We start from the raw sequence: 21,365 nt of genomic DNA, 5'->3' as shown, positions 1-21,365 counted from the left end.
CCGGTAAATGATTTTCTATAAAATATTGGTAACGAATTGGATCCCGAGATTTTTATACAATAATATTTGGATCATTTATGACCTTCTATAAAAAGTTGGGAATTTTTGAAACAAGTTAACTATTTTATTAAAATCTCCGAAAACAGCCTAGTTTTGAATATAAAAGCTGAAACGACATAAGTAGTGATTTTGCGTGTCTAAATGTCGGGTAGGCTATCTAAGAATAATCTAACATGTTATATGTCAATAAAAGTGTTATGTGCAATGTCGTATGCTTGCTTATGAACGGGAATAGATGGGAGGTTACATGGGCATAAACCGTTAAAGTAATGCATGTTATGTGTTAGATACGTGTAGGAACTTTGTGCTCTATTTGAAAACCACCAAATGACTAACTGGTGATCATATTAGGACGTGATTGACCGGCCTTGACTGTTAGCTATATTTGAGAATCTAACCGAGCAAACCGAGGTGAGTTCACACACTTTCTAAGGCATGAGATTCCCGGTGGTTTGGGAATGGGTTAAAGAATTTAAAACTGAATCTACATATCCTCCTTGGGTAGGATATGTACAGCCATCCTCCTTGGGTAGGATGCCAATATTACTCCTGCGTATTCTCCTTGGGTAGAACTACGTACGTTCGTCCTCCTTGGGTAGGACAACAACCTTAAAACTTACTAGACAAAACTCTATCATAAGTCCCTCATTTTTATATCGACTTAATCGCCGAGGCCAATGGCGAGCGGGTCATTAGTTAATAGCGCTATTAGTTTAACAAACCTCACATCGTGCCAGTCGGATGGGCGTGTACTAATGGACTATGGCAAACCGTCAGTGATGATAGACGCTGATGTAGGGCACAACTCATTTGCGTAGTAGTCGATATGGTACAGTCTAGTGGTTCACATGGGAAAGCCCCCACTAATCATGGATATGGTTTGGGTAATAAAGAATGAACTGGTTAATCTTACTTTCAACTACGGGGTAACCCCCACGACAACTACGCCAACGAAAGTCAAACCACGTTTTCGGAAACAACTTAAAACTAAACAACCAAACTTGAACTCACTCAGTTTTGTTGTTGACTCGTTGTTACATGCCTTACAGGTCGTTAAATGCTTGGAGCTTGCACGAGGAAGGAGTCGTTGTGGGATACGCACTGTCATGTTCCGTAATAAACACTTAATCCTTATGAACTTATTCAAATCTATGTTTTGGATTTTAAACTTATGGACTATGAACTTATATTTTGGTATCACGTATTATGTTTCCGCTGTTTAATTTAAAACTTGGTTAACTGGCTTTTGGTCACCAATTGTATTGTGGTTGGTTTTATTTACTTAAATACGTTGTTCAATATGATTGGTGGCTCGATCCTGGTCACGTCACGCCTCCAAGCGGTGGTACTCCGCATGGTGGATTTTGGGGGTGTGACATTATTTGACCCTTATACCATGTATAGTGGTTTAGGAGTTTCAAGCTCCTCCACTGGGCATTATCCGACATGTGACCTCGAGTCAGCAAAGGGTCTTGAAGTTAAAAAGAGGTGTAGTGAGCTTTAACTTCAAACATCTTTGCAATAATTAGATATTGTAATTGAATTAAATAAAAAATAAAAAAACATCACAAAAATTCTATTGGTCATCCACTTGTGAATCAATCGTTTTTTAGAAACACCCCAACCCAAAAATCACTAAAAAAGGCTTATCTGTGTTGAGTAACTGATCAAGTTATCAGACACTATTATTTGGTGAAATATTGAGGAATTAAACTAAAGTTATATATACACATGAACATATGACATAACACATTAACATGAAGCTATAACTTTTCTTCACCAAGTAACATTATAACTTATAAATTAGCAACATGGTGGTGCTATGGGTTGTTGTACATGGTGCTTTGGGTGTATTTCAAAAAAAAAAAAAATTAGGGTCTGCTTGCTCTTCTCCTTTTGATTGGCTAATTTGGGAGGTGGTGTAGTCCTCTGCCTACTCATACATGTCTTGCTTTTTCTCTCTCCAGTTCTTGAAAATCAAGTCTGAGGCCCTTTTTCTTTTGATTCACAACATCTGCACACATATAGTTAGAGAGAGGGAGAGAGAGCCAGAAGAAAGATGGCAGTGGCCGACATGGTGGTGCACGGCGACGACCATGGCGGCATGAGGGTGTCTGGCAGTAGCATCTGTGGCATGAGGGTGTTTGGCAGTCGCATGCCGCCAGTTGCTCCTTAGCCGTGGGGTGTGCTCCGGTGACCAAGTTCTCCGCCGGCAGTGATGCCGCCGGTTGCTCCTCCCCCTTCTGCCTCCGTCTCTGGTGATTTTCTTTATTTTTTAGAAAGCTCCATTTTTTCTTGATTTTTGGCTATGGTGTCGGGTCAATCTGATTTTTGTGGTTGTGATTGATTTTTGTGGTTGATTGAGAGAAATTGTTGATATTTGTGGGTGAAAACTTGATTTAGAGAAGGTCAATCTGAATGTTGATTTTTGTGGTTGAAAACTTTGATTTAGAGAAACTGTGGCGAGTAGTGGGTTACAGATATGTACCGACGGTATAGAGCATATGTTGGCTACGGTGATGGTGGTTAATATGTGTGACAATGATGGTGGTTATGGCGCGTGACGGTGATGATGTTGTCATGGTGTAACGGTGGTGATGGTCATTGTGGTGAGGGAGCCGCTTCCTCCACCGCCAAACCCTCTTGGTAAAAACCAATACGGTTTGTATTCCATTACTTCTTCAATCTTGATGCAAGTACAAAGAGGGTAATGATAAATTTGAACTAGAAAATGCAAATCTTGATTTGGTAGTAACTTTTTTATGTTATTACTGAACTCCAAAAGAAGTGGGGTTCTTGCATTTGGATTATTTGGTCATTATTGTGTGCACACAGGCTGTTCAACGAAATGCTTGTGAGAGATTACTAGAAGAAAAATTCAAATCTTTCAGTGGGAGATTTTGTGTGTCTTTGTATGTTATGTTACCCTTAAGAAACAAAGGTGTGTGAACAAATTGGATTGTTGGGCTCTGATGATGAACACGTATTTATGTGAGCCTGCATTTCATTTAGGCTCTAAAACTATGATATGCTCGACATAGATTTTGGCGATGATGATAAAAGTAAAAAATAGGGTGTTGTTTTGGCGTGGCAAACGTTATCCTCAAACTAATATTTGCAGCCACAACAGTGTTGTTTTGGCGTGGCAAACGTTATCCTCAAACTAATATTTGCAGCCACAACATTCGTACTAATTCTGAGCCTAATTAGCGGTAAAAACAAATCGTTTTACTAAATTTGAAATTTTGATTATCCAGGGAGCTGTTAAGGTTGTTTCATACATCCTTGATATATAGGTCAGGCGATGTGACTATGGAAGAATGATGTAATTAAACACTTATGGCCTCCCGGCCGCAACGCGGCGGGGCTTTAAATCTAGTTAATAAGTAACTTGGCTAAGGCCACTGGGGGCGGAGACATTTCAACGCGTGATAGCATATTTTCAACGCGTGATAGTCTTGTTTTACCACCGCCACTCATTGTTGGTGCATTCATCTGTTGTCTACGTCTTATATCGAGTCTCGGTTTACAAACTTGAAGCTGAAAGTTTGAAGCTGAAAGTTTGAAACTGCTGAAAGTTTGAAACTGCTGAAAGTTTGAAACTGATGAAAGTTTGAAAGTCTGTCCGTTTGAAAGTCTGTCCGTTTGAAAGTCTGTCCGTGGTCAAGTAGTATATATAGGTTTCAAACTTTCACATTTGTAACTTTCCGATCAGAGCAACGAAGTGCTGCCGAGGTGTTGTCAGGTTGTAAAACGTTCTAAAATCAATAGTACAACAGTATATTGTGTAAATCTAGCTGAATTGAGCTCTACACGTCTGTTTCCGCCATTCGTTTAGAGATAAACTCTTCTGATTGACTCGTTCGGGTCAGAAACCGATCCTACAAGTGGTATCAGAGCTCAGGAGGAAGAGTTCTATACAATTCAGCTGCATTTTCTTCTTCTACACCTTTCTTTCTCAAATTTTTCAAGTTTTCACGGTTGAAATTGGCTGAAACTTACACAATGTGTGCGTAATGATAGTTTAACAAATCCTTGAAAGTTTCAGCTTAAAACTCGAAGTATAACTGGTAAAAATGGACTGAAAAAGGGTGTCCGTTTGAACGAATCTTGCCCTGTCGTTTGAAAATTAGGCTTCCCATCGTTTGAAACACTTCCCATCGTTTGAAAATTGGATCTGTCGTTTGAAGAAAGACTTCCCATTGTTTGAATTCAACATCCCATCGTTTGAAAGGTGTTCCATCGTTTGAACACATGTTCTATCGTTTGAAGGTTGTCACCGTTTGAGTGGTCGTTTGAAAGAGTATCCACCGTTTGAAAATCATCACATCGTTTGAAAGTAACATGGCCGTTTGAGATTAATCATATCCGTTTGAAATTAATCCCAATTGTTTGAAAGAAACAAAATATTCTTTGAAACTGCATGTGATCATCAGTATTGTTGGGCGACTGCTTATAAAAAAAGAATATTCATTAAGCCCACATATGTTGATAAGATAGAGATCCAATCACTGTTTAGTATCAAGTCCACTACCGAGTTTGTGGCCCTATCAGCCTTTGTAATATTTGGCCCAATGCATGTTTGAGTATGTTTTTGTCAACATTAGATAATCGGCCACTTAGACAATCGGTCCAATCCATTGAAGTGATTAGTTGTCTGTGAGGTCTAATGGATTTATTTTGAAATAATAGTTGTCGGCCATTGTTAAATATAAGTGGTTTGCATGTGATATAAAGATATTGTCTACCATCAACTTATCTGATTTTACGTTTGCGGTCAAATGGGAATTAAGAGATAATCAAAATTGTTGAATATTGATGGTTCATTGAACAATGTAAATGTTTTGTCGGCATGTTTAGCATTTAACCATATTACAATCATATCATATCATAGTGATACTTGTTTTTGTCGACTATTATCAAGCCCACTGTTTACATCGGCCCAATCTCAAAGCTCAAAGTTTAGTTGTCAGTTCATTACCAAATTCGCACAGTTTGAAGTTCAAAAGTCTGAAAAGATCAGGTTATTTGAAAGTCCGTCAGTGTGTGTTATGGGTGAAATTCTGAGCCTATATCCTGGAAAATATCTTGATATATATCTTGTTTATTGTATCTGTTTACATCCGGGATGCTGACTCAGGATATTGGTAACATCCTGAATGGTATCCTCAGGATCACTAACGGATTAAATGCAGGTACGTGGGTTAGAAGCTAGCAACGTTCATGAAGACCTTTTCTACTGAAGACTCGGTCCAAGTCGTTCACAATAAGCCGTTGAAGCCGCATTACTCGGTCTACAACGTTCACATTGGAATATTCGGGGCATCCCATGTTTATAGGAATTTTAGTTTGTAATTCGTTACTATAAATAGTGGGTATATCAGATCAACTAGGACATCACAATCACACTCTCTACACTCTCAACACTTGTTCTCTCGCAACTTTCACAAAATTCATTGTAACACTTAGCGATCTGATCTATATCCTGCACTGTATCCTGAAGTTTAAAGCAATAAGAAGAACTAGGCAGCTGCGATTGTCAGCTCCCGAGGTTTTATGCCGGCGATCTAGATTGATCAAGGGCTTTCCTCGTACATCTCGTGTCATTTACTTTACTTTATTGCTCATTGTTTGATCGTAGATACAGCTCAATATCCTGAGCCGTATCCTGAACACTGTTTTTCCAACGAACCTAACAAGCATATTTTCAACATACTTTTTAGCACACTACCTCACTCAACTAATTTGATCACTTAATTGCTTCGGTAATTTTTGACCAAAACAATTTGGCGCCCACCGTGGGGCAAGTGGTGCTCTCTTTACTAAAAATCTTTGTGAAATCGTTAATCGGTTTTCTGTTTTCAAAACTTTTTGCCACATTGTTTACAATGGCCTCAAGATCAAACATGAGCTCTTCTACTGTGTCTGCTACAACTTCTGCAACAGTTGGTTCGGTGCTTCCACCGCCTCCTTCAAGGATGCCAGCCTCTACACAATCTCAAGATGTTATCCCTACTCGGAGTGTCCAGGGATCTGCTCCTGTTTTAGCTTCTAACGATGAAATTCTAACCTTGTTTGGAAGTGTGCAGGAACAAATGAGGCAGCAACAAGAAACAAACCAAATGCTTTTAAGGGAAATACAACTCCCGAAGTCTGCTCGAGCAGATCTGCTGAGGATAATGTCACTCCATTACATCCCAGAGTGTTGAACTTTAGTTCAGCTGTGTATGCTGAGGATAACAGGGGGAATATCGTGCCCAGCCTTCCTCAGAATCATACTCCTGAAATACCCTCCTCGGTCAGGATATCGACTGTGAGGAGCTCAGGATATGCTTCAGGATATGGGCAAAATCCTCTAACGGGTAACATATCGAATAATAATAATGCTATTACCGCTAACAGTGTTGGATCTTTGCAGGATACAACTGTAGCGTCAGAATTATCCAGGGAACTTCAGAAATTAAAGGATATGATATCCAGTGTACCTGGGGTGGTGCAGCCAATTCCTGAAGTGTCCCAGGATAGCCACAGGGTATCTCGGTTCGTGCATCCTATATGTGATGCTGAAATCCCAAAAAGATTTCAGACTCCGAACATGAAACTCTATGACGGAACCACGAATCCTGAAGAGCATATTGCCCAGTATAGGGAAAGGATGGAGATCAACCCTATCCCTCCAGATCTCAAGGAAGCCTGCTTGTGCAAGGGTTTTGGTTCAACCTTGACAGGATCGGCTTTGAAATGGCTCCTAAATGTTCCTCCACATTCGATTACATCTTTTGCTCACTTAGTAAATTTATTTAATAGTCAATTTTCTTGTAGTAGAAGCTTTGAAAAATTAACAAGTGATCTCTACAGGATAACACAAGGGCCTCAGGAATCCCTAAGGGATTATGTGAACAAGTTCAGCCGGGAATCACTAGACATTCCTCATCTTGATGTTGCAACGGCTGTGCAAGCTTTCAAGATGGGGCTGCAAAAGGATTCTCAATTCTATCAAGACCTTGTAATGAACCCATGTAGGAACCTGGATGAAGCCCGGAACAGGGCTCTAAGATATATTCGGTTAGAGGATGACAGAAAAATGCAAGAAAAGATGAATGCATCCTCGACATATGAATCGACTAACAGGAAATCAGAATCCTCATATAGACCATATCGCTCTAAGCCATATGGCAGAAATGATAACAAGAGAGTGAATGCTGTTGAAGACGAGGATCCTGAAGAATATCCTGAATTATCTGAATATTGTTTTTCTGTTAATATACCTGAACTAATGTATGCTATGCAGGGTTTGGGAGATAAAGCCAGGTGGCCTCGGAAGAATCAACAAAAAGCAGATTGGAAAGACAAGTCAAAATGGTGTGCTTTCCATGAAGATTTTGGACATATGACTGAGGACTGCATCGCTCTGAGGAAAGAAATCAGCTACCTTCTAAGTAAGGGATATTTGAAAGATCTCTTAGGGAAGAAGAAGAATAAGGGTCAGGATACTGAGAAGGATCCTGAGCGAGCGGCATCACCTCCCGCCGATGCCAAGATAATCAACTTCATTTCAGGAGGATCCGACATTTGCGGAACTTCGTATTCGGCGGCCAAGAGACATGCAAAGGAAGCTAAGGCCGAGAGGGGAGACAAACCTATCAGGATGACTACGCTCACAACTGACAAAGTGATCACTTTTGATGCAGATGATAGGGATACTGTCCAGGATCCTCACCATGATGCTCTGGTAATAACATTATATGTGGCTAACCATTTTGTACGCAGGATATTGGTTGATAATGGCAGCTCCGTCAACATAATACAACTAGAGACTCTGAAGAGGATGAATGTGTCTCCGATGGATATCACTTCGAAGTCTACTGTGCTCGTTGGTTTCAGTGGAGAAGCTAGGAACACAGTGGGAGAGATGAGGCTGCCAGTATATGTTGAAGGAGTCAACAAGATGCAACGTTTTTGTGTGATGGATTCTCTATCATGCTATAACATCATCCTAGGAAGACCTTGGATCCACGATATGAAGGCCGTTCCATCAACGTATCACCAATGCATCAAGATCCCTACCCCTTGGGGGGTTGTCAAGATCGACAGTGATCAGCAGGAGGCGAAAGAATGCTACTCATCCTCGATGAAATCCTCAACCAAACCTAGTGCAGCATAGCAATTAAAGATGCGGGCCCAGGATATCGTGGAGGATCCGGAGCAGGATGTGAAGAAAATTATCCTGGACCAGGATAATCCCGATATTTCGGTGCTCGTGGGAACCAATATCCCTCAGGATATTGAAGAACAATTAATTAACTTTTTGAAATGCAGGATGTCAACGTTTGCATGGAAGCATGAGGATATGACAGGTATATCTAAAGACATTATTACTCACAAGCTTGGAATTGACAGGTCATTCAAGCCTATACAACAAAAGAGAAGAAAATTCGCCCCTGAGCGGAATGCAATTATCCAAGAGGAAGTTGAGAGATTATTGAAGTCCAGGATGATCAGAGAAGTTAAGTTCCCGAGGTGGCTAGCAAACGTGGTTGTGGTACAGAAGAAAAATGGGAAATGGAGAGTTTGTGTAGACTACACAGACTTGAACAAAGCTTGTCCTAAAGACCCATTTCCTCTCCCCCCACATTGATGCAATGGTAGATGCCACTGCCGGGCATGAGATGCTGATCTTCATGGACGCATCCTCAGGATTTCAACAGATCCAAATGGAGCCTTCTGACCAGGAGGATACTGCCTTTATGACACCAACAGGTATTTATTGTTATACAGCTATGCCTTTTGGTTTGAAAAATGCAGGTGCAACATACCAAAGATTGGTAAACATGATGTTCAAAGACAAACTGGGGGACACCATGGAGGTGTACATTGACGATATGGTGGTAAAATCAAAGAAAGCTCAGGATCACCTCCAGGATATTAAGGAAGCATTTGATATCCTGGACAAGTATAACATGAAGCTGAACCCTGCTAAGTGCCATTTTGGAGTGGGGGCAGGAAAATTTCTAGGATATATGGTAACCAAAAGAGGAATAGAAGCAAGCCCAGAGCAGATCAAAGCTATCCTGGATATAAAATCACCCTCAAATATGAAGGACGTACAAAGATTGACAGGCCGAGTAGTAGCTTTAAACAGGTTTATCTCAAGATCCTCAGAAAAATGCAAAGACTTTTATGATATCCTGAAGAAAAATAAGAAATTTGAATGGGGTGAGAAGCATGAAGCAGCCCTGCAGGATTTGAAGCAGTATCTCTCAACCGCACCTCTATTGACAAAGCCTGAGGATGGTGAACCATTATCCTTGTATCTGGCAGTATCAGGGAATGCAATAAGTGCAGTACTCGTAAAGGATCATGAAGGTCAGCAGTATCCTGTTTATTATGTTAGCAAAAGTTTGTTAAATGCTGAAACTAGATATTCTCACCTAGAAAAACTAATACTGGCTCTAGTAATGGCATCAACAAAGCTTAGACATTATTTTGAAACACATAGGATTCATGTTAAAACTAATTATCCTGTTAAAAATGTGCTTAGGAAACCAGAAATGTCAGGTAGAATGGCTAAGTGGTCAGTAAAATTAAGTGCCTATGATTTAGTATATGAACCTAGAAATGCCATAAAGTCTCAGGCTCTAGCTGACTTTGTGGCTGATTTTAGTAGTGACATTCAGGATGAGGTAGACCTAGAAGTTCAACAGTTTGGAGAATCCTCTGAGGATCCTGGACATTATATACCGATGGTGCATCTAATGTAAGAGGAGTAGGATTAGGAATACTACTAAAATCGCCACAGGGGGACATAATACCCCAGGCTGTTAGATGTGAATTCCCTGCTACTAATAATGAGGCAGAATATGAAGCTTTAATTGCAGGATTAGAATTGGCTAAGAGTATGAATATCAAGAATTTGCAAGTATATGTTGATTCTTTGTTAATTACTAATCATTTTAATGGATCCTATGCAGTCAAGGGTGAGAAACTAATGGAATACCTCGGTATTCTTAAAAAATTAGCAGGATATTTCGATGTTTTTACGCTTGAACAGGTACCAAGAGAGGATAACGCTGAAGCAGATGCATTTGCAAATTTGGGATCATCAATCAGGATACCGGAAGGAATCCCAATACCGATATTACATATCCTGTATCCTGCAACGGATCCTCAGCATAAGGAAGTAGCAAGTATTCAAGATCCTGAAGTGGTGTATCCTGAAGAGGATCCTAAATCCTGGACAACTCCAATTATGAGATATCTCAAGGAAGGACATATCCCCGAAAATGAAAATCCTTAGGCATTTAGGATGAAGGTATCACGATTCACTATTATAAATAATATTTTATACAAGAAATCCCTTGCAGGACCATACTTGAGATGCTTGAAGGATCCTGAAGCCAAAGAAGTACTTCAGGATATACATGAAGGGGATTGTGGTAACCATACCGGGGGCAGGTCATTATTTTCAAAAGTGTTGAGGACAGGATATTATTGGCCAACAATGAGAAAAGATGCTGCAGAATATGCTCGAAGATGTGATGCATGTCAGAGGCATAGTAACATATTGCATCAACCAGCTGAACCACTATATCCTGTAGCATCCCCTTGGCCGTTCATGAAATGGGGGATGGATATAGTAGGGAAGTTACCGAAAGCTCCGGGAGGAAAAGTCTTTATGCTGGCAATGACGGATTATTTCTCTAAGTGGGTTGAAGCTGAAGCATTTGTGCAAGTTAGAGACCAAGAAGTAGTTTCCTTCATAAAGAGGAATATCCTGACCAGGTTTGGAGTACCAGCTGAAATAATTTGTGATAATGGGTCCCAGTTTATAAGCAAAAGGACTACTGACTTTTGCAAGAGTTGGGGAATCAAGATGATAACGTCTACTCCGGTGCATCCTCAAGCGAATGGGCAAGCTGAGTCTTCAAACAAGATAATAGTGAACAACTTAAAGAAGAGACTTGGAGCCAAAAAAGGAAGATGGGCAGAGGAATTACCCTTTGTGTTATGGGCCGACAGGACAACGGTAAAAAATGCAACCGGCCAAACCCCATTCTCCTTAGTATTCGGAGCAGAAGCAGTAATTCCAACGGAAATGGTGATACCTACTGCAAGATCTATCCTACAGAATCCTGAACAGAATCCTGAAGCCTTATGTCAAGATTTGGATACCATAGAAGAAAGAAGAGACGCAGCAAGGCTAAGGATGACAGCATATCAACAAAGAATATCCAGAGCATATAACAAGAATATAAGGACTAGGAGATTTCAAGTGGGTGATTGGGTGCTAAGGAAGGCTTTTCAGAATACTACTAATCCTGCCGATGGCAAGTTAGCTCCAAAATGGGAAGGACCATACGAAGTTGAATCAGAAGCAGGGAATGGAGCATATAGACTCAAGAATATGGAAGGGGATATGCTACCAAGGTCTTGGAATGCTGTACACTTAAAGCTCTATTTCAAGTAAGAATAGAATTTAATTTCTATCTCAGAATGGTATGTATCCTATCTCTTTTAAATATATATGTTTATTATCTTGAACCCAATACTGACTTAGGCATCGGAGGGGTGTTAGCCAAGCTAACACCCACCTTAGTTTACAATTGTTTTGCAGCATATGCTCCAGGATATAGCTCCAGGATGTGTACTCAGGATAACTCAGAAGATTAGAGGATTGGCCCCCTCTCTCACGTTTAAGGGATACTGATCCCTTCACAGGTTTAAAGGTATTCACCTTTCTCCCGAATTGGGTTTAAACACCCCGCCTGGAGCGCAAGTTATTCAGGGATAGTTCAAGGTGGCGGGACCAGTCCATGTAAAAGTGGCTGACAATTTCGTTACTGTTGGCTATATCCTGAATTCTAAAGGTATATGAGGATTGATCACCCTCTCTCACGAAAGGGTATTTTCATACTCTCTAAGGTTTAAAGGTTTTCACCTTTCTAAGTCTTGGAGTTTATACACTCCCGCCTGTAGCGCATGAAACTCAGGGTTTATCCCCAGTATACTAAGGGTTCATTTCAGGATATCAAGAGTTTTGCCCTGAGGTATGTGGAATTCATTCGAGTCAAGAATATGAATACATTTGTGTTTCTATGTTAAGTACAGGGGACGTACGTCATACTATTCTGAAGATGGATTCGAGTTTATAAGTGTGCACTGGGGACAAGCCTATAATGAGGAATTGAAATTGATTCACTAAGAATCTCTGGTATGATCTTTCCTTTTTACTTAGACAATTAATAGGTTGTATTTTGATATCTTTATCAGCATATCTTTCAGGATATCTACCAGGATATATCTGTAATATGTTCCCAAAAATGTTTGAACAAAACAATTTTCACAAGAGAAATTTATAACAATAATAATAAAGTCTAAGGAAGAGTTATATTATTAACATACCAAAAGATGTGCTCTTAGTTTCACCTAATAACAAGGCCCATCCACTAAGAGCACTAATAGTTCATTACCATATTTACCCAACAGTTGAAGGCTTCATCTCAAACCGAGACCCATCCACCTCCAACTGTTGTATTGTTCAAAATAAACCATACTAACTGATGACCAAGGGCTTCGTCCTGAAACTCAGGATCCCTCCACCTTTGGCCATCATATTGTCTACGTGCAAGAAATTAAAATTGTTCAACAGACAAGAAAAGTAAATTGTTCAAGACGTCAACCATTAAACCTAAAAAAGTGGGCTCCGGCCTAGGCATCAATATCCATCATCGCCCACTCAGCTGCCCACACACAGCGGCATCCTCTCCTGCTTTCCCCGGCTTCTCAGCACCGGCATCCTCTCCAGCATCCTGTCCAGCATCCTCACCAGCATCCGCTCCAGCATCCTTCTTGTCTCCAGCCTGATCCGCCACCCCTGCTGACTTGGAAGATTCACCGGCTTCAGATGGGAGTGGCACAGCCTTGCCTCCGAGCTCCTTCAGCTTGGCTACCCAGGATTCAATTGGCCAGGATGGGCAAACAAGACCTGTCTCCTTGGCCTCATAGGCCATCTTGATGCGTGCTTGTAATAGGGAGACAATAGCGGAAGTCTTGATTCCTTCCTGGAAATTGATCATGGCCTGATCGTGATCCATTTGCATGGTGGCCAATTTGAGCTCAGCATCCTGGGTGACCTTTTTCAGCTTATCCTCATAGTGCCGGCTCTTTGCCTCGGCGATGGCACCTTGGTCGGCAACAGTGGTTTCGAGCTGCTTAATCCTGGCTTCATGGAGGGCGACAGTACTGCATGCATCGTTGTACAAGTGGAGCAAATGCTGGAGGCCCTGTGCATCAATAACAGGTACGAGTTAGAATCTATATATCTATAATGATCAAGATATCCTATCAGGATATCCTGTTAGGATATCCAGGCAGGATATGTGTGCAGGATATATATGCAGGGTATGCGTCAGGATATTACCTTGTTAAGGAAGGATGTCATCGGCTCTAAGGAATCGGTAAAGCTGAGCTCGTCATAGGAGAACCCTTCTGAGCTTGGAGCGCTGACTTCAAGGCCTTTCCTCTTTTTCGCCGTGGAAGCACGAGTCCTTGGGTTGGCCTTGGGAGCTGGGAGTGGCTTGGAGCTAGTAGCAGCAGGAGCCTCCTTCTTGACTATGGAGGGAGTTGGATAGCTGTCAAGTTCATCAAGGTCTAGATAGACTGGGACTTTGCTGGAATCTGCACACAGGGAGTAAAATTCTAAACCTTTCCTAAAGATATCAAATAAAAAACATGTGTCTACAGGATATCTTGTAGGATCCTTACCAGACATGGTTGCGCTTGAAAGAGGGCTTGGAGTTACTGGAGATGGGTTGAAACTTCTCTCTGCTTCTGGAAGGAGCCTGATGGCGTCTATTCTTTTCTGAGAATCTGCAAGAGGAGGTGCTAGCTTCCTAAAATCAGCTATACAGGAAAACGACAAAGTCAGTTCAGGATATAAAGCAGGATAACAGGCAGGATCATCTTTAAACCCTAAATCCTACCCTTCTTCAACCAATGCACCGGATAATCCGCTCCACCAGGGATTGAATCTCTTTTTACGAAAAAGAATTTGGATTTCCATTCCTCTTCATTCCTGGTGGCTCGGAGGATTAGTGGGTCACTGGAAGTAGAATAAAACAAGAATCGACAAGAACCGTGGCACCTAAGTCGGTATGCTAAAGGGAGATCGTGAACAGAAAGGTCAGGGATATGGTTGTTCTTGATTTGATCAAGAACGGACAAGACTCGCCAAAGCATTGGCATTGTTTGACTAAAGCAAATTTTTGTGACATCAAAAAACTCGGTGATAAATTCAGAAAAAGGAAATTGCAGCCCTAGAGTAAAGGGGAAAGCATTGAAACACAGCCACTCGTCGGAAACCATATCCGATCGGATTTCCCGATCAAATGGCCGGAACACCGTCCCTTTTGGAAGATGCCGGAGGATTTGAGGGCCGACAAGTGGGCATTGTCGAAGGAGCATATTTCCTTCTCCGGATCTTGGAGAATATTCTGGTGAATGAATGTGGGGGCGGAATCGCCAGAGCTGGATCTTGTCTGCCTTGTCATGTTGCCGGAATATTGAAGAGGGTGAAAAAGGAAGATGAAGTTGAGAGAAAGTGTTTACCTTTTTTCTCTTCGGAGATAGTTAAATGAAGATAAGGATGAAAAAGATATAGGGTGTGATGAGTAATTATAGGCCGGGTGGTTGAAAGCTATCACATCAATGGTCTTATCTCTTCATTGCCTCGTTCTTCGGGAAAAAATATAACCGTTATTGACCAGGATACTTAACGGTAACATTTTTTGGGGACAATTGTTATGGGTGAAATTCTGAGCCTATATCCTGGAAAATATCTTGATATATATCTTGTTTATTGTATCTGTTTACATCCGGGATGCTGACTCAGGATATTGGTAACATCCTGAATGGTATCCTCAGGATCACTAACGGATTAAATGCAGGTACGTGGGTTAGAAGCTAGCAACGTTCATGAAGACCTTTTCTACTGAAGACTCGGTCCAAGTCGTTCACAATAAGCCGTTGAAGCCGCATTACTCGGTCTACAACGTTCACATTGGAATATTCGGGGCATCCCATGTTTATAGGAATTTTAGTTTGTAATTCGTTACTATAAATAGTGGGTATATCAGATCAACTAGGACATCACAATCACACTCTCTACACTCTCAACACTTGCTCTCTTGCAACTTTCACAAAATTCATTGTAACACTTAGCGATCTGATCTATATCCTGCACTGTATCCTGAAGTTTAAAGCAATAAGAAGAACTAGGCAGCTGCGATTTTCAGCTCCCGAGGTTTTATGCCGACGATCTAGATTGATCAAGGGCTTTCCTCGTACATCTCGTGTCATTTACTTTACTTTATTGCTCATTGTTTGATCGTAGATACAGCTCAATATCATGAGCCGTATCCTGAACACTGTTTTTCCAACGAACCTAACAAGCATATTTTCAACATACTTTTTAGCACACTACCTCACTCAACTAATTTGATCACTTAATTGCTTCGGTAATTTTTGACCAAAACAGTGTGTACGAAAAAGTGTCAAGTCATCTGTATTTGATCCGGGTCTTAGCTGTCTGCACAGTGTGTCAACCTTCTCTCCGATCAGAATATTCACCAGTCCGAGTATCAGTCTTATTTTAGTATTCGATAATTTTTTAAACTGATTGTATCTTGTTTGTTTGATTGTCAGGTATTATTGTCAGGTATTCTCACAAGGTGATATAGCTCGTTTAAAAATTCAGAAAAATGGACGAAGATTTCTACAACGCATTCGCTACTCCAGTTACACCGATGAGTATTACACAAAACACGATGTTGGAAAACGAAACAGGGACGATGCAAAAGCCTCCCAAATTAATGAACATCGAAGAATTTAAAGGTTGGGAAGGTCGGTTTGAGAATTGGGTGCAAGCTAACTATCTTGATGCTTGGGAATGCGTGGAGACGAAGTATGTTCGACCTTTGAATGATGATGAAGAACCTGTTCCGATAAAAGATCTATCTGCTGATGCTAGGAAGAAGTACAAAGATGAGAAAATGATGCTAAGTCTTCTTCAACAAGCAGTGAAAGAGGATATCATGGTTCTTTTGCAACACAATGGAACATCATATTCGATTTGGAAAGCTTTGCGATCGGAGTTTCGAGGAAGTGAAGAGATGGTCAAAAGCAAGAAATCGCTTCTAAAGAAAGAGTTTGATTTATTTCAAGGGTTAAAAAATGAAAGTACACGAGAGATTATTGAACGATACTGTAACTTGCTTGCTAACATGAAGAGATTGAGTATTGAAAAAACAAATGATGAGTTGATCGAGAAACTTGCTGATGCGTTGACCTATGAGACTTGGGGCACATACCTTATGATGCTCAGAAACAAGAAGGGTTTTAGCAATCTGACGCTCAGTAAGTTCATTGAAAAGATCGAAGCTCAGGAAATGGAACAATGGAAAGTGATCAGAATGAAAGATTTCGATGGTGAACAGGACATCGGGTTATATTATAAGGCAGGGGTAAATGAGAAGAAATCTTCAAATCAATCTCCGAAGATTGAGACTGCTTATAGTGCCAAGAATTCATCTGGAAGTCCATCATCTGGGTCAAACAGCAAAACCAGTTTCACTCCACTTTCATCTTTTGATCCAAACATCTCTGCAACTAAGAATGGGAGAAAATTACAATGCAACATTGTGTTGAATCTTGAAAATGATCAAGATTATTCTGAGGAAATTGCCAAAAACCAAATGTCTTTATTAGGAATGGTTTTGGAATCTTATACTTGTTTTGTTGCAGGTTGTATCGGCAATCCAATGTTAACTAAAGAAGACTACGACCAGATAGATGCTGAAGAGATGGAGCTGATGGACATAAAATGGTGTCTGGCTAGCGTTTTACGGAGAGCTGAGAAATTCAAACAAATCACAGGGAGAGATGATTTTCGTGATGCGAATGTTTCTACTTTAGGTTTTGACAAATCTAAAGTCACTTGTTTTCGATGCAGAGAAAAAGGACACTTCAAGAGGGAGTGCACTAACCGTGAAGCAAGTGGGGCTCAGAATCCGTTCAACAACAACAATGATTACTATCGGAAAGCCATATATCACCAAGTTGGTCAACAATCATCTCAACAACAAAAACATCAAGCTCAAACTGCACATGGAAGAGATGTGATTGAAGATTCTGGAAAGAGAGCTTGTGTGAGCAGTTATGATTGTGGAAAAAGAAGGGATGGTAGTGCTTTGATAATTGATCAAGATGATGAGAGATTACCAGAGGGTTTTAGCTGGGCAAATTTCACTTGGGATGATTATATTCCTGATCAAACTACAGCTTACACTGCTTTTACAGCAAAGGTTGTAGATGATAGTGATGATGATACGGAATATTGGGCAAGAAAATATAGAGAAGATATGAAGTTGCTTGCTGAAAGTGATAGTGAAGATGAAAAAGCCAAGAAGAAAAAGAAGAAAATCAAGACACCGGTGAGCAGTGATGATGAAGAGGTGCCGGTGGTAAGAAGACAAAAGGTGAAAGAAGTGCCTAAATTCAAGGTTGAAGAAGAAGTTGATGCGAAAAAAATTCCAGTGAAATGTGAAAATTGTGAAGTTGTGAAGAAGCAGAATAGCACGTTGATTTACAACTTGAACAGTCTGAAGGAGTCTTATGATGTGCTGAATAAGACGATGAATCAGTACAATCAAACAAGTGAAGAACAAGCTGTAGCAATGAAGACTCTTCAAGGAGCGTTTATGACGAAGCAGAAAGTTGTAAACAACTATATTGAGAAGTGTGCTGCTTTAGAACAGAAACTTGAGCTACAGAGAATTGAAACGGAGAGAGTTAATCGTTTATTAAAAAGTTACTCATGTACTTCCTATGTTATTGACAGGATTTATCCGACGATTGAAAGCATGAAAGTATGGGAAGACGATGAGGTAACTGAAGAGAAAGCAACTGAAAAATGTGCTGATGAAAAGATTGCTGACAAGAAGAAGAAAAACAAGGAAAAAGACACTGAAAAGACAACATCTGGTAAGAAGCAAGGTGTCAGTTATAATCAGTGTCCACCCCCGCTAGAAAATGGATATTTGCGTAGATATCCAAATGATGAAAGAGTCAAAAAGGCCACAAATTTACAGTGGGAGTCAGAGTCGTCGGTCAATCTTCCAGAAAGCATTGATATTGTGTTTACATCATCTGACACTGATCAACAGTCTCAATTAATGAAGAAAATCGTGGATCATGTGTTAGAGAGTGATGATTGTGAACAGTCAAAGTCGGAGTCTGCGTCAGAGTTAAAGTCTGAGTCAAGCACTCTGGGTCAAACAGAAAAACAGGGAAAAATAGTCTATGAAAAAGAATTTATGTTATCAAAATCTAATTTGGATGATGGGTTGTTTAAAGTTGTCTACACTTTAAATGATTCTGACAAATTATATTCTGATGAGGAATTTCCAATAAGAGGTGTCAAAACTGAATTGATAAACAAGGTTTTCAAACTCACAGAAATTAATATTTCTAAAATAAATGACTTATGTCTTAATGAAAAACCTAAAAAATACACCTCAAGAGTACAACAAAGATTAAACAAGAAAAAGGGTTACGGTTCTGGTTCTGGTTTCCAAAAGAAATCAAACCATAACGGTAATTTCAAAAAGAAAGGTTTAGGTTTTACTCCAACAAAAAAACAGAAAAATGAAAAATATGTTCGTGATTTTAAATCCAAAATGACATTTGTTTCAGGAACGTCATCTGAAGAAGAAGAAAAGAAAGCATTTTGGAGACAGTTAAACAATGAATTTCTTGCAAAGAAGCAAGATGAATTGAAGAAAATGGATAAGCAGAAGAAAGATATGAAAACCTGTTTCCGATGCAACACTGTTGGACATATTGCCAAAGATTGTTCTGAGGCAATACAATCAAAACAGGGAATATTTCGTAAAATCAAAGAGAAAGTGCTGGCATTTGAATCACCAATTGATAGAACAAAATTGTTTCAAGATTCTATATTTGAAATTGGTGAGAGTTCGAACAAGTTTTATCAGAAGAGAGCTAAATATGACAACCAGAAATGGGTTGTTAAGAAGGTTGGTGAAAGCTCTAGCGATGATTCTGATGGATCAAAATCAGAGGAGCTATCTTCGGGCGATGAAGCTGATTCCACAAAGTCAGTTGAGCCACAAGTTGTTTCAAAATGTGAAGATGTTTTAAAAGATGAAAAATCAGTTCCGATTTTGAATGATGAGGAATTTCCATCACTTCGGGCTGAAAATTATAAAAAGAAAATTGGTAAAACTAAAATTTCTAACCAATTTTATAATGATAAACAGGAATTTGATGCTGAGAAGGACTTTAACCCCAAGGTAAAACATATCTTTGGAAAGATGATTGATCGAAAAGTCAAAGGGGTTAAAGAATTTTATGAGAAGAAAACAAAGAAAGAAACGGTTGAACCATCCCTGGTTTGTGACTGGGATGGTACATATTATGAACAGTAAGTCTCAGGACTTGCCAGAGCTCTCAGGTTGGTAAGCGTGGAGCATGAATCGGCATCTTTCTTGAAGTTTATTCGGTAATGTCAATCATACAATCGGTAAAAAGATTTGTTTGTGTTTTACTTACGAGTGGTAAGAAGATTTGATTGTGCAAATGGTAAATCAAGGACATTAATTTGTACTTGCATTTTCCTACAAGTGATTGAAAGACAATATGATGAACCACAACCCCGAACTTGTTATTGATAAATCTACAAGTGATAAAATCAATCAAACTTATTTTCCTGAAAAACCATTTTGATTAAAACAAACTTAAGTGTTTTGAAATCTAAATGGGAAAATAGTTTGTTGATAGGGGGAGTTCTGATTGTTTATGCCAAGTGAATGGCGAATTGAGGTGATTTGATATCAGTTGTCATGTTCTGTATAGTTTGTTTTCAATTTTCATTAGATGTATTTGAATTTTAGGGGGAGTAAGAATTTTTAGAAAATCCAAAAACATCAGAAAATTTGAAAAAGACAAAAACATGATAAAACTGAAAAATGAGTTTCGTTGCATAAAAGAGGAAATGATAGTACATCAGTGGACTATCACAACACGCTAAAGATATGAAATGTTTAAATGTGATAAACAATCTTACTGCGGATGTGTCAGTAGGTTTTCGTACACTTAGTAAATTGAAACGAGATATAAACCTAAAACAAACTTGCTTGATTTGTGGGTAACTATTCTTGGATATATAGGTAACCCCTGAAATCTCGTTTGAAAGGTTTCTTTTTCTGATATACTAGGTTTTTATACTCTGTGATATCTGGGGTATTATCCCGGGACTTCTGCTGAATGGAAGTTCTGACCTAGTCCCCGGATAATACTTGCTGCATAATGCTTGAAACATAGCATAAAGCCCTCAGCTGATTAGACAATAAAATTGATAATCAGTTGTTGTAGCTAAAAGATCTCCTAAAGGAGACACACCGAAAAGTCGAAGCTGATATCTCTCTGCGCATACGGAAGTATCGACCTGAGATCCCTCAGCCCTCGCATATCCCCTAACTTATATACAGATATCAGTTGTAGTATATTTACCTGTAAATCTGAACGTTGAGATCTGGATACGGGAGTATATTCAAGTGGAGTGATACACAATTAAGTTCAAGTATCTAAAACATTAATATCGTATCTCGAATCAATTGAAATTTGTGTGAAAATTTAAAATGGACCAATATACTGACAATCTAGGTAAATTGTTTAGAACTTAAAATGTTTAAAGCTTAACGGTGTTGGGGATATGTCTCAAAAACTGATATGATCCTCTTGCACAAACTCACAAAAATATTGTTTGTAAATATTTCATTTCTGCATTGTCTTTTATTCAAAAATCCAAAAAGATTTTAGTGTGTTTTAGCATAACTTTTGAAAAATTCAAAAAGATTTTCGACAACTGGTGTTGGAGAGCTAATTTTCAAAATTCCGAGTGCTAAACATGATGAACAAATGGTTTGGGTGAAAGTGTGTGTTTTGAAAACTTAAAATATATTTTCAAATGGTTTATCAAAGATTAACATTGTAAAATCATTCTTTGATAGAATTATTCTTGCAAATGGTTCATTAGCTGGTGAGATTGTTTTTACAAGTTATCATCAGAGAATTTATTTTTAGGTAGAGAATGTGCAGGTTATATGAAGATAGAGTGCCAGGTTCCGATACCTGAAGATTGCGTGATTTCAACAAGCCAGGCTGCGATCCCAGCATATCGAAAGGGGGAGTCTGAAGACATCCGAATAGAGATTGTTCATGGAAAG

The sequence above is a fragment of the Helianthus annuus genome, chromosome 6, assembly GCF_002127325.2.
Source record: "Helianthus annuus cultivar XRQ/B chromosome 6, HanXRQr2.0-SUNRISE, whole genome shotgun sequence".
In the NCBI taxonomy this organism is placed as follows: Eukaryota; Viridiplantae; Streptophyta; class Magnoliopsida; order Asterales; family Asteraceae; genus Helianthus; species Helianthus annuus.
Note: the sequence above shows the minus strand (reverse complement) of the source record.